This window comes from Lacerta agilis, chromosome 5 (genome assembly GCF_009819535.1).
Source record: "Lacerta agilis isolate rLacAgi1 chromosome 5, rLacAgi1.pri, whole genome shotgun sequence".
Classification (NCBI taxonomy): domain Eukaryota; kingdom Metazoa; phylum Chordata; class Lepidosauria; order Squamata; family Lacertidae; genus Lacerta; species Lacerta agilis.
The window spans coordinates 7,299,512-7,311,053 of record NC_046316.1 but is presented as its reverse complement, the minus strand read 5'-3'; the positions used below and the strand labels follow the sequence as shown (position 1 = coordinate 7,311,053).

The 11,542-nt window shown below is 44.8% G+C and overlaps 1 long non-coding RNA gene across 1 annotated transcript; it reads left to right on the top strand.

Moving 5' to 3' along the window:
* Positions 1-4,055: 4,055 nt before the first annotated feature.
* LOC117046279 lies at positions 4,056-4,343 on the top strand. Its single transcript, XR_004426550.1, has 2 exons — positions 4,056-4,119; positions 4,256-4,343. It is a non-coding gene; the product is annotated as an uncharacterized LOC117046279 (long non-coding RNA).
* The last annotated feature ends 7,199 nt before the right edge of the window (positions 4,344-11,542 follow it).

The window sequence follows — 11,542 nt, the reverse complement described above, 5'->3', positions numbered from 1 at the left end:
CAATACTTTCATTTGCCTCCTGGTAGCCCCAACCACATTTTTTTTTACTTATGGTACTTATTTATGGTTTGGCCATTAGCTGTCTGGGATGGGCTGGACGATGAAGAGTGGTGGGGAACTCCAGCAAGAGAACCCCCTAGAGAAGGCTCAGAAGAGGAAGGCTCAAAGCCAGGGGAGTGGTGGTGGGACACAGAAGATAGGCCAGAGGGTGATGGAGGGGCAGAATGTTTCATGCATATCGGTTAATATCTTGACCCTCCTCCACCAAAATAGCTGTTCGCTTGGCTGTTTTCCTATGTCATTGTAGAGGTTTGGAGCTTTCAGGGTTAACAAGCTCAACCAGGTCGCCCCGCACATCCAGTTTTCCTATCGCCGGAAGACTCTGTGTAATGTGATACTTGTTGTTTCTGTATCTTTTCCCTTTCGTTTTTGGCCAGATAAGAAGAAGGCGAAAATGTATTGCGTCTCTCCAGGAATGTAATTTATGCCTTGTAAATAAAGCTTCTAGATTAGAAAAAGAAGCTGGACTTTGTCGTCTATAATTGCTGGCATGCACACACACCGTTGCGCAAGAAGATACTCTGCGGATGGCACAGGAGAAGCAAGTGAGAACGTGCGCAGCAGAAACTTGCTGGACTCCACTTGTATGCTAAGTTGGTTTGAAGACTTTCCAACAATCCAAAAGTCTTCAGTCATGAAGGCTGAAATTTCAGTTCAGTGGAGCACTTACTGTTCCCAACCCTAACCCTGTGGAAAGCCATCTAATTAGACTTTAATTTGATTTTGAGATGTTTTTAGGAGGTAATTTAATTATTGTTTGATTTTATACCAATGTTATGTATCTGATGTTAGCCACCCTGAGCCCGACTTCGGCCGGGGAGGGCGGAATATAAATAAAAGTTTTTTTATTATTACTTGTTATTATTCCTTTGTAAGAAAATATGAAATAACGTAAAGCCATTTTTCGGGGGGGGGAATCAATGGTGGGGGTTGACAAGAAATTTTCCACACCGGGTACCACCTGACCTTCCAATGCCTTGGGGGGGCGGTGTGTGTCTGTGACAATTTTTTTTTTGCCCCGGGTACCAATTTACCTTGCTACGCCCCTGCCCCAGGGGGAAGTGGGAGGCCCAGATCCTCAGTTCTGGCAACGGCTTTACTGGTGCCAGTGCCTGTAGGTTTCTCTGTATTCTCTTTCCTTGAATAAAGAATCAGTTTTACTGCTCGTCTCTCAGTCTCCGTGCTGACCTGCAGCTGAACCAGCCCTGACAATAGCTGCCCCTCAAAAGGAACATTGCCCTCACAGTTCCCCTGCCCATGTGGTTCTTGAATCCATGGAGCACCATGAGATCAGAACCCCTGGACGTTGTTTTACATGCCATTGCAGTCATTTATGAATCACATAACACAAAAGGTACAATGACGTCTTTACTATACCCACAGCTGCAACCCAGTTTTCCCTCTCTTCCTGTTCAGCTTGTATTGCTGTAGTTTTTTGTCGTGGTTCACTTTAGCAGACCCAGGGAGGAAAATGGATAGAGCTACCTTGGCAGCATTCTTAAAACTTAATTTAAATAATTTAGATTAACATCCTGACTTATCAACAAGGCTTGAAATGTGTGGCGGCATTTCCTTACCTTATTCATCACTATAAAGGGCTCAGGGTGCCGGAAACAGGCAAGAAACAGACAAAAAAAAAAACCCAAATAAAAATACCACTGGGCAGTGATAGACTGGTTGCTCCCACATGAAGATGAGAAACAAAAATATAGCCTGAAAGGACACAACTTTTATTAACTTGAAACACTTAGTGGATGTGCAGCAATAGAACAACAGCCCTTCACCTCAATCTGCTGGCATACCTATCTGAAGGAGATAAGTGGGGAACCTCCATACAGGTGAAGCTCGAAAAATTAGAATATCATGGAAAGGTTCATTTCTTTCAGTAATTCAACTGAAAAGGTGAAACTAATATATGAGATAGACTCGTGACATGCAAAGCGAGATATGCCAAGCCTTTATTTGTTATAATTGTGATGATTATGGCGTACAGCTGATGAGAACCCCAAATTAACAATTTCAGCTTTGGGGTTTTCATCAGCTGCAATCCACAATCATCACAATTATAACAAACAAAGGCTTGACGTATCTCGCTTTGCATGTCATGAGCCTATCTCATATATTAAACTCCAGTAGCCAATGAAAACAATTGCTTACATAAATGGACTTTTCCACGATATTCTAATTTTTCAAGTTTCACCTGTATATCTCCTCAGCTGGGCAACACTACCATGTTTCAAAACCAGTCAAAGCATTTCATCGCCAACTTGCCAGAAAGGTAGCTTACCTGTTTGACAACTTCATGGCTGCTAGTCATAGGTTGGAATAGTGAACATCAGAGGACTCAAGCGGGTTGCATCAAAATAACCTCTATAAGCTGGGTGGCAATAATAATAATAATAATAATAATAATAATAATAATAATAATAATATTTATTATTTGTACCCCGCCCATCTGGCTGGATTTCCCCAGCCACTCTGGGCGGCTTCCAACAAAAATCAGATACAAAAATATTACACATTAAAAACTTCCCTGAAAAGGGCTGCCTTCAGGTATTTTCTGAATGTCAGGTAGTTATTTATCTCCTTGACCTGTGATGGGAGGTCGTTCCACAGGGCGGGCGCCACTACCGAGAAGGCCCTCTGCCTGGTTCCCTGTAGCTTTGCTTCTTGCACTGAGGGAACCGACAGAAGGCCCTCGGCGCTGGATCTCAGTGTCCGGGCTGAACGGTGGGGGTGGAGACGCTCCTTCAGGTATACAGGACCGAGGCCGTTTAGGGCTTTAAAGGTCAGCACCAACACTTTGAATTGTGCTCGGAAATGTACTGGGAGCCAATGTAGATCTCTCAGGACTGGTGTTATGTGGTCCCGGAGGCCACTCCCAGTCACGAGTCTAGCTGCCGCATTCTGGATTAATTGCAGTTTCCGGGTCACCTTCAAAGGTAGCCCCACATAGAGCGCATTGCAGTAGTCCAAGCGGGAGATAACCAGAGCATGCACCACTCTGGTGAGACAGTCCGTGGGCAGGTAGGGTCTCAGCCTGCATACCAGATGGAGCTGGTAGACAGCTGCCCTGGACACAGAATTGACTTGCGCCTCCATGGACAGCTGTGAGTCCATAATGACACCCAGGCTGCGCACCTGGTCCTTCAGGGGCACAGTGACCCCATTCAGGACCAGGGAATCCTCCACACCTGCCCTCCTCCTGTCCCCCAAAAACAGTACTTCTGTCTTGTCAGGATTCAACCTCAATCTGTTAGCCGCCATCCATCCTCCAACCACCTCCAGACACTCACACAGGACCTTCACCGCCTTCACTGGTTCTGATTTGAAAGAGAGGTAGAGCTGGGTATCATCCGCATACTGATGAACACCCAGCCCAAACCCCCTGATGATCTCTCCCAGCGGCTTCATATAGATATTAAAAAGCTGCCTTTTAGGTATGTTGGCTACATATTCCTCACGGCAGAGCTGCCTTTGAGTGCTCACCAGGGACAAATGTGTTATAGAAATTAGGGGAAAATGGGTCTGACTCCAGAAGGAAGCCACAAACCCCGGGGAGCACTTTAATTTTAGGAGTGCCCCACCGACAGCACAACGCAAAAGACAAAGACGATACCGAATTTCCCAAAGCAAGGCGGGTGCCCTTTGTTTATTTAAAATAAAAAAACTGTTGCAACAGGGTCCCCGCTTGTGTGACACAGACAGAGCAAAGACCTCGAACAATGGCGGGGTTTTACTTTTATACAGTGGTGCCCCGCTAGACGAATGCCTCGCTAGACGAAAAACTCACCAGACAAAGGCATTCGTCTAGCGGAAGGCTGCCCCGCAAGACGAATTTGTCTATGGGGCTGCCTCGCAAGACGAATTTTTTTTTTCCGTCTAGCGAAAACCGCGGTTTGCATTGCCGCTTCGCTAGACGAAAAACCCGCTAGACGAAAATACTCGCAGAATGAATTATTTTCGTCTAGCGGGGCACCACTGTACAGGTTTTCTTCCATATAGTTCAATGATACAGAAAAGGCGCGAAGCGACAGGAAGACAGGATTTTATCATAAGGTAAGTGGTGCGATTGGATTTGATGGGAAGGTCGGATTGCATGGTGTGTGGTTTTTTTTTTTGGACAATAGGTGTTAAGTTGTTTTTCTTTATTATTTGAGCTCCAGTAATGATTCTGACATTCCTTTATCTATAGGAAGGAACCCAGAGCTTCTAACAACCAGTGGGGGTGCGAAGGCTGACGTTGCCCACTCCATTGAACAAAGTGGTCCCTTTTTCATGAATCATTCAGATATAGAGGATCAGGGTCCCCTCTATGTTCATGTTTAATGGGTGTCCTCAATTCTTACAACAAATGCTAATCCCCTTGTCTGTACTACACGCCACCAAAGAGCCTGACCACCTCCACCTGCCAACCAACAGGTCCAATAGATCACACTGCAGTTTCTCCAAGCAAAGACCACACTCTTCACACTCTTGGTTCTCAAACGCCTTGGGACTCAAACAACTTCAAACCCAAACACCGCAAAGTGTTCCAGTTTGCGAACTTTTGTTTGGAAGCCAAACGTGCTCCGTTCTGGGTGCCACACTGAGCTCTGTCTGCTTTTGCTATTAGTTTTGCGTTTTTGTTTTTGCGGCTCTTTTGTGTGTGTTAGTGTGTGGGACCCAGTTCAGCTCCTGATTGTCTGACTGTGTGACCACAGTACAGTTGCTTTAATTTTATGGATCCATGGTCTCGTTAGATAGTACAATTCATGTTAAATTGCTGTTTTAGGGGGTGTTTTTTAAAAGTCTGGAACGGATCAATCCATTTTGCATTACTTTCTGTGGGAAAGCGTGCCTTGGTTTTGGAACGCTTTGCTTTTGGAACGGACTTCTGGAACGGATTAAGTTTGAGAACCAAGGTACCAGTGTGGTGTAGTGGTTAAGAGTGGTAGACTCGTAATCTGGGGAACCGGGTTCGCGTCTCCGCTCCTCCACATGCAGCTGCTGGGTGACCTTGGGCTAGTCACACTTCTTTGAAGTCTCTTAGCCCCACTCACCTCACAGAGTGTTTGTTGTGGGGGAGGAAGGGAAAGGAGAATGTTAGCCGCTTTGAGACTCCTTCGGGTAGTGAAAAGCGGGATATCAAATCCAAACTCTTCTTCTTCTTCTTCTTCTTCTTCTTCTTCTTCTTCTTCTTCTTCTTCTACCACTGTATCCCCAGAAAGTTGAGAAGCAGATTCGAAAATTCTTTCTAGTAGCACCTTAGAGACCAACTGAGTTTGTTCCTGGTATGAGCTTTCGTGTGCATGCACACTTCTTCAGATACACTGAAACAGAAGTCACCAGATCCTTAAATATAGTGGGGGAGTGGGGAGGGGTATTACTCAGAAGGGTGGTGGGAATGGGTGATAGGCTGATAAGTGTGGAAAACCTGTTGACGACTCTAAACGGCTGCAATTAGTCTTGCAGGGAAAGGCAAGGGGTGAGATGGCTAAAGATGGCTTTGTTATGTATAATGAGATAAGAATCCAATGTCTTTGTTCAAACCAGGTTTCTCCATGGTTTTAAGTTTGGTGATTAGTTGCAATTCAGCCACTTCTCTTGCAACTAATCACCAAACTTAAAACCATGGAGAAACCTGGTTTGAACAAAGACATTGGATTCTTATCTCATTATACATAACAAAGCCATCTTTAGCCATCTCACCCCTTGCCTTTCCCTGCAAGACTAATTGCAGCCGTTTAGAGTCGTCAACAGGTTTTCCACACTTATCAGCCTATCACCCATTCCCACCACCCTTCTGAGTAATACCCCTCCCCACTCCCCCACTATATTTAAGGATCTGGTGACTTCTGTTTCAGTGTATCTGAAGAAGTGTGCATGCACACGAAAGCTCATACCAGGAACAAACTCAGTTGGTCTCTAAGGTGCTACTAGAAAGAATTTTCGATTTTGTTTTGACTATGGCAGACCAACACGGCTACCCACCTGTAACGAGAAGCAGATTGAATATGTAGATGGCTCACTTCCTAATATCTCAATTTTCACACGTTCTTGCTCTACGCATCCTATAAGAGCGAACAGACCTTTTCCATACCCAGCAATTCAGACCATGCTAGGTGAATACCTGGAACATAAGTCCCAGTTCCTTCCAAGTCTTGCCAAATGGTGTGAATCATATGAGTCATTCCTCTGCATGGGAGATTTACAATGCAGTTAAACCAACAATGCATGTTTGCTAGAAAGGCACATGATAGGAGCAGAAGCTCACAGAGTTTCCCTGTAAGTTCACTAGAGAGACCTCTGAGAGCCACTCACACTGTGCCCTGAGAGGGAGAGGGCAATAATTTGTGGGTAATAATTTGCCCCAGAACACACCCCACTTTCGAATCCAGTTAATACTGAGTTCAGTTCCAGCATTGGAGCAGCTTGCTCACTTCTGTGTCTAGAGGATCAATGAGTGAACACAGATAAGATTCTTGATAGGAAAAGGCCGCAACATACGAACTTAATTCGTTCCGGTGGTCCGTTCTTAATCTGAAACTGTTCTTAACTAGAGGCATGCTTTTGCTAATGGGGCCTCTTGCTGCTGCTGTGCCACCAGCACACGATTTCCGTTCTCATCCTGGGGCAAAGTTCTCAACTTGAGGTAACTCTTCCAGGTTAGCGGAGTTTGTAAGCTGAAGCGTTTGTAACCTGAGGTACCACTGTAATATCCACCAAAGAAAACAAGAAACACCAACATCCCCAATGAGGGAGAACAAAACTACAGCAAGAAGCAAAATGTCGCAACACTGCTTCAATGGAGTCCCAGGTCACATTCAGGTAAACAAACACCAGCCTATTACCTCAATGCCCACATTGGGCAAAGCCCAGGATATTTGCTTTTTGCCAGACAGATTACTGCATCTCTGGGCCATCTTAGACTTGTGTGTGGACAGTTCCATTCTGGCATCCTTGAAGATAACATTTGCAAAAGAGGGTTCTGCTGGGCCGATTCCTTCTGGAGCAAACTAACACTTGCATATAAAGCCCTGAAAAAAGGTGATCAGGACACCTGGTCTCAATACTGCTGTGGCCTGTGGTGCACAGTCTTTGCCGTGGTCCAAATGAAAATCCTCCAGGTGGTGTTTTGTTTTGGTTTTTTGTAACAAGCAGCTGGGATGCAGTGGTTTTCATTGGGAACACACCAGGAAAGCGGAAAGCCGAACCCAGCTGCCCATCACACCACAGTTCCTAGTGGCAAGGCTTGACATATCAGGTCCAAACTTAAGAGGCAAGCCGAAAGCAGCCACCCAGGAGGACTATCAAGCCATATGCGCAGGGTAGGAAGAGTAAAACTGAGCAGTGATATGACACCCAAACACACTTTTTGAATCACATGTAGCTTGACTCTCAGTATGTAGTTCTGATGTTTGGCCCTTAAAACTACACTTTTCATGTTTTTTTATTCCTTCAAGGATTATACTGAAACTCTGCAACTGTTCTGCTAGAAATCATGCAAGCCAAAAGATCATGCAAGTGATGTTTCAAAGAAGCAAAAATGTAGTTTGTTAAGGGTTGGCTGGGGACTGTAAATTGATGAGCAGTAAACTACAATGCCCAGAATTCTTTGAGGGAAAGCAAGTTCTTTGAATGTGCATGAGATTTGAAGAAGAAGAAGAAGAAGAAGAGGAGGAGGAGGAGGAGGAGGAGTTTGGATTTGATATCCCGCTTTTCACTACCCAAAGGAGTCTCAAAGCAGCTAACATTTTCCATTCCTCCCCCACAACAAACATTCTGTAAGGTGAGTGGGGCTGAGAGATCTCAGAGAAGTGTGACCAGCCCAAGGTCACCCAGCAGCTGCATGTGGAGGAGCGGAGACGCGAACCCGGTTCCCTGGATTACGAGTCTACTGCTCTTAACCACTATACCACACTGAGTAAATGCTGCAGTCTACTTTTGCAGTGGGATGACTTTCCTAGGAAATAAAGGTCAGACAGAAATCTGTCCATTTTCTGCTGACGTAGCCTTTCTCCCATTTATCTCTATCACCTAGGTATCTATTTATGGAAGCTACTGCTACTAGCTGAACACCTTCCAAGAGGAAAAGAAGGAGTATACTTCTGGTTTCTACCTATTGGAGAATTGAGGGGTGAAAAGCTTGTTCCATATTAAATGTATATTTACTTACTTACTGAATAATTTATGATCTGCTTCCCCACAAAATGTTCCTGAAGTAATGCACAATAAAGGTTGTGAGAAACAAATCAAATAACAGAAATAAATGCATGCGAAACTATTTAAAAAGCAAACCTTAAACACAATAACTTACACACTTTTTAGTATACATTATGAAATGGCTTGAGTCACACTTCAGGGGAAAGGGCAAGTTTTCATCTAAAACCAAGAATGAGAGGTGCTTGTCTAATTCCAACTGGAAATTTATTCCAGAGAGTCACAACTTTGAAAGCCTTAAAAAAACACACCAAAAAGCCCCAAACTGAAATCAAGCATGCCTTTGGAGCATACAGTACTTAGCAATACCGTATCTGAGAAATGCAATTGCTGGGTCCAGATTGTTTAGGGATTAAATGCTAAAAGCAAAACCGGCAGCACATTGCCAGCCAATGCATTTTCCAAAGCAGAATTATTATATTATATGCTGTTGACCGGATGGACGTATGGGGTGTTAGGGGAGGGGTAATACCTCTGGTGGGGGCATAGCTGTCAACCTTTCCCCTTTTGTGGGAAATTCCCTTATTATAGCATTGGGAAACAGCAGGGAGGGTTGACACCTATGGGTGGGGGACACATCATGCTCCTTCTAGGGTAGTTCGTCCACCTTTGGTCACCCACCTTTGGTCCCCACCATGCACTCAGCTCACACCTTTGGCTTCTAGAAGCTGTCAGCGTGTGACAGCGGCCAAACCCAAGGAACAACCTTGACTGGTCTGTTAAACCAGCTGAGGACAGACGAATCTCGCGCCCCTCGGTTTTTGGGGTGTCATGCAACACCAGCACACAAAGAGACAACAAACAAGTGAAACAAATTTCATTCAACTTTACTATGATGATTGTTAAAAATGCCCCAAAAGCATGGTGGTTGTAATTTAGAAAACACTGGCAATTCTCTCTTCTTGCCTGTTCTCCCCCCCCCCCAAAAAAAACCTCTCCCTGACACTTTACTCTTCCCTTTCTCACTCTCACACACTTTCAAAGCAGCTTGTGCCCTTCAAGTTCACCCTTCTCACAGGGGGTTATAACCACACGGAAAAGTAGTTTAAAAACAAAAAAAATCAGTCTGCTGTGCTTACGAGAGCAATTTGATCCACCAGGAGCTGCTGCTGTGCTTCATCTTCGGTTCCCCTGGCATTTGCTTCTCACTGGGCCAATTCTGCTGGGCCAAGACCCGAGGCCTGTCTTGGAGGAAGGAGAGGTACGGAGCAAGTTGACCCTGCCCCTTGGAACTGGAGTGATTTGCCTCCTCTGCGCAGCAGAGCCCACCACAAAATTATCCGGCGTATTGGGTAATTTTACAGCAGGTAGCTGCTGTGTGGAAGAGATAGAAGGCTCCAATTCAAAATGCTCATTTACCTGCCCAGTGCAATGAACCCAGGCTCTTGTTGTTGAGGAGGTCAGTGACAGTGAGCTGCAGCTTTGCAGACAGGTGGGCACAGTGAGCTCCTAAACCCTCGGCTGGTGGAAGTAGACCTGGTGGGGTTTCTAGGAGGTTGCCAACAGTTAGTAAAAATACATAAGTCGATCCAGACCTAAATGACCAAGCTAGAATAGAGGCTGAATCCCCCACATTGTGGGAGGTTTTACACCAACCAATGTTTTTTGTTGCAACAACTAGAGGGAATTTTTTGAAGACTGGACCTGCTGCGGAAGGAGTTTTCTGGTTTAAAGGCCGTAATTCAGGGGTCGACAAACTTTATCAGCAGGGGGCCGGTCCATTGTCCCTTAGACCTTGTGGGGGGCCGGACTATATTTTGGAAAAAAAATGAACGAATTCCTATGCCCCACAAATAACCCAGAGATGCATTTTAAATACAGTGGTGCCCCGCTAGACGAAAATAATTCGTTCTGCGAAAATTTTCGTCTAGCGGGTTTTTCGTCTTGCGGAGCGGCAATGACAGCCGCGCTCCGCAAAACGAAAAAAAAAAGACGAAAATTTTTCGTCTTGCGAGGCAGCCCCATAGACTTTTTCGTCTTGCGGGGCAGCCTTCCGCTAGACGAATGCCTTCGTCTAGCGAGTTTTTCGTCTTGCGAGGCATTCGTCTAGCGGGGTACCACTGTAAAAGTAGACATTCTACTCATGTAAAAACACCAGGCAGGCCCCACAAATAACCCAGAGATGCATTTTAAATAAAAGGACACATTCTACTCAGGTAAAAACACGCTGATTCTCAGACCATCCGCGGGCCGGATTCAGAAGGCGATTGGGCCGCATCCGGCCCCTGGGTCTTAGTTTGGGAAGGTAATTGGTTGGGTTGGTCGAGTCTGGGATATTGACTGCAGCTCTACCAACCTGCCCCTGCAGTATGGACCCAAAGGATTCTGATGGTTTGGAGGAACAAGCTTGATGAAATGTGGTGCAAGCCAGTTTCTCAGTAAATAAAGGCTTCCCACATTTTGAACCTTTTCCAACTCTACAATACGCCTTTTGATTTTCTGCCTGTTATGTGCCCGTTTTCACTTTCCTCCAGGGAGCTCAAGGGTCAGTGAGTTTCTCAGGAACTACCTAAGTAGACCAGTTTAAGGAACTACTGAACGAGACCCCATAGTCAGAAATACTCAAAGAAAAGGGAGTCCAAGTTGGATGGGAGTTTCTTAATGGTGAAATGTTGAAGGCACAAAAGCAGACAATTCCAACAAAAAAGAAAATTGGGAAACAGCTAAGGAAACCAGTGTTGCTGTATAAGGAGCTTACAGATGAGATGAGATTTAAGAAGGGCATGTATAAGAAATGAAAGAATGGGGAAATCACGAAGGAAATAGCCAACACAAGTAGCCAGCAAAGAGAAGGTCATGCAGGCCAAAATTCAGAATGAGCTCAGACTTGCAAGACAGGTGAATAATAACAATAAAGGTTTCTTCAGCTTTGTTTGAAGCAAGAGGAAGAACAAGAAAGCAGTATTTCCTCTGCGTGGAGAAGATGGAGAGATGCTATTGGGTGACAGAGAGAAGGTGGAACTGCTCAACACCTAATTTGCCTCTGTCTTTACCCAAAAGGAAAGCAGTGCCCAGCCTGGTGATAACACTCAAGAATGTTAATTGCCCAAAAAATGGAAAGAAGAAAAAGTTCCAGCAAAAGAATAATGGATACAAAAACTTACGGAATATGCAGAAATGGCGAAACTTACCAGAAAAATAAGAAATCAAGATAACAAACTTTGATAAAAGAATGGAAATGGTTTATGGAATATCTACAAACAAATTGTAAACAGATAAGAACATTGGCAGGATTATTGTAATAACCTGCAGTTTCATAAGAGTATATATTTAAAGTAGA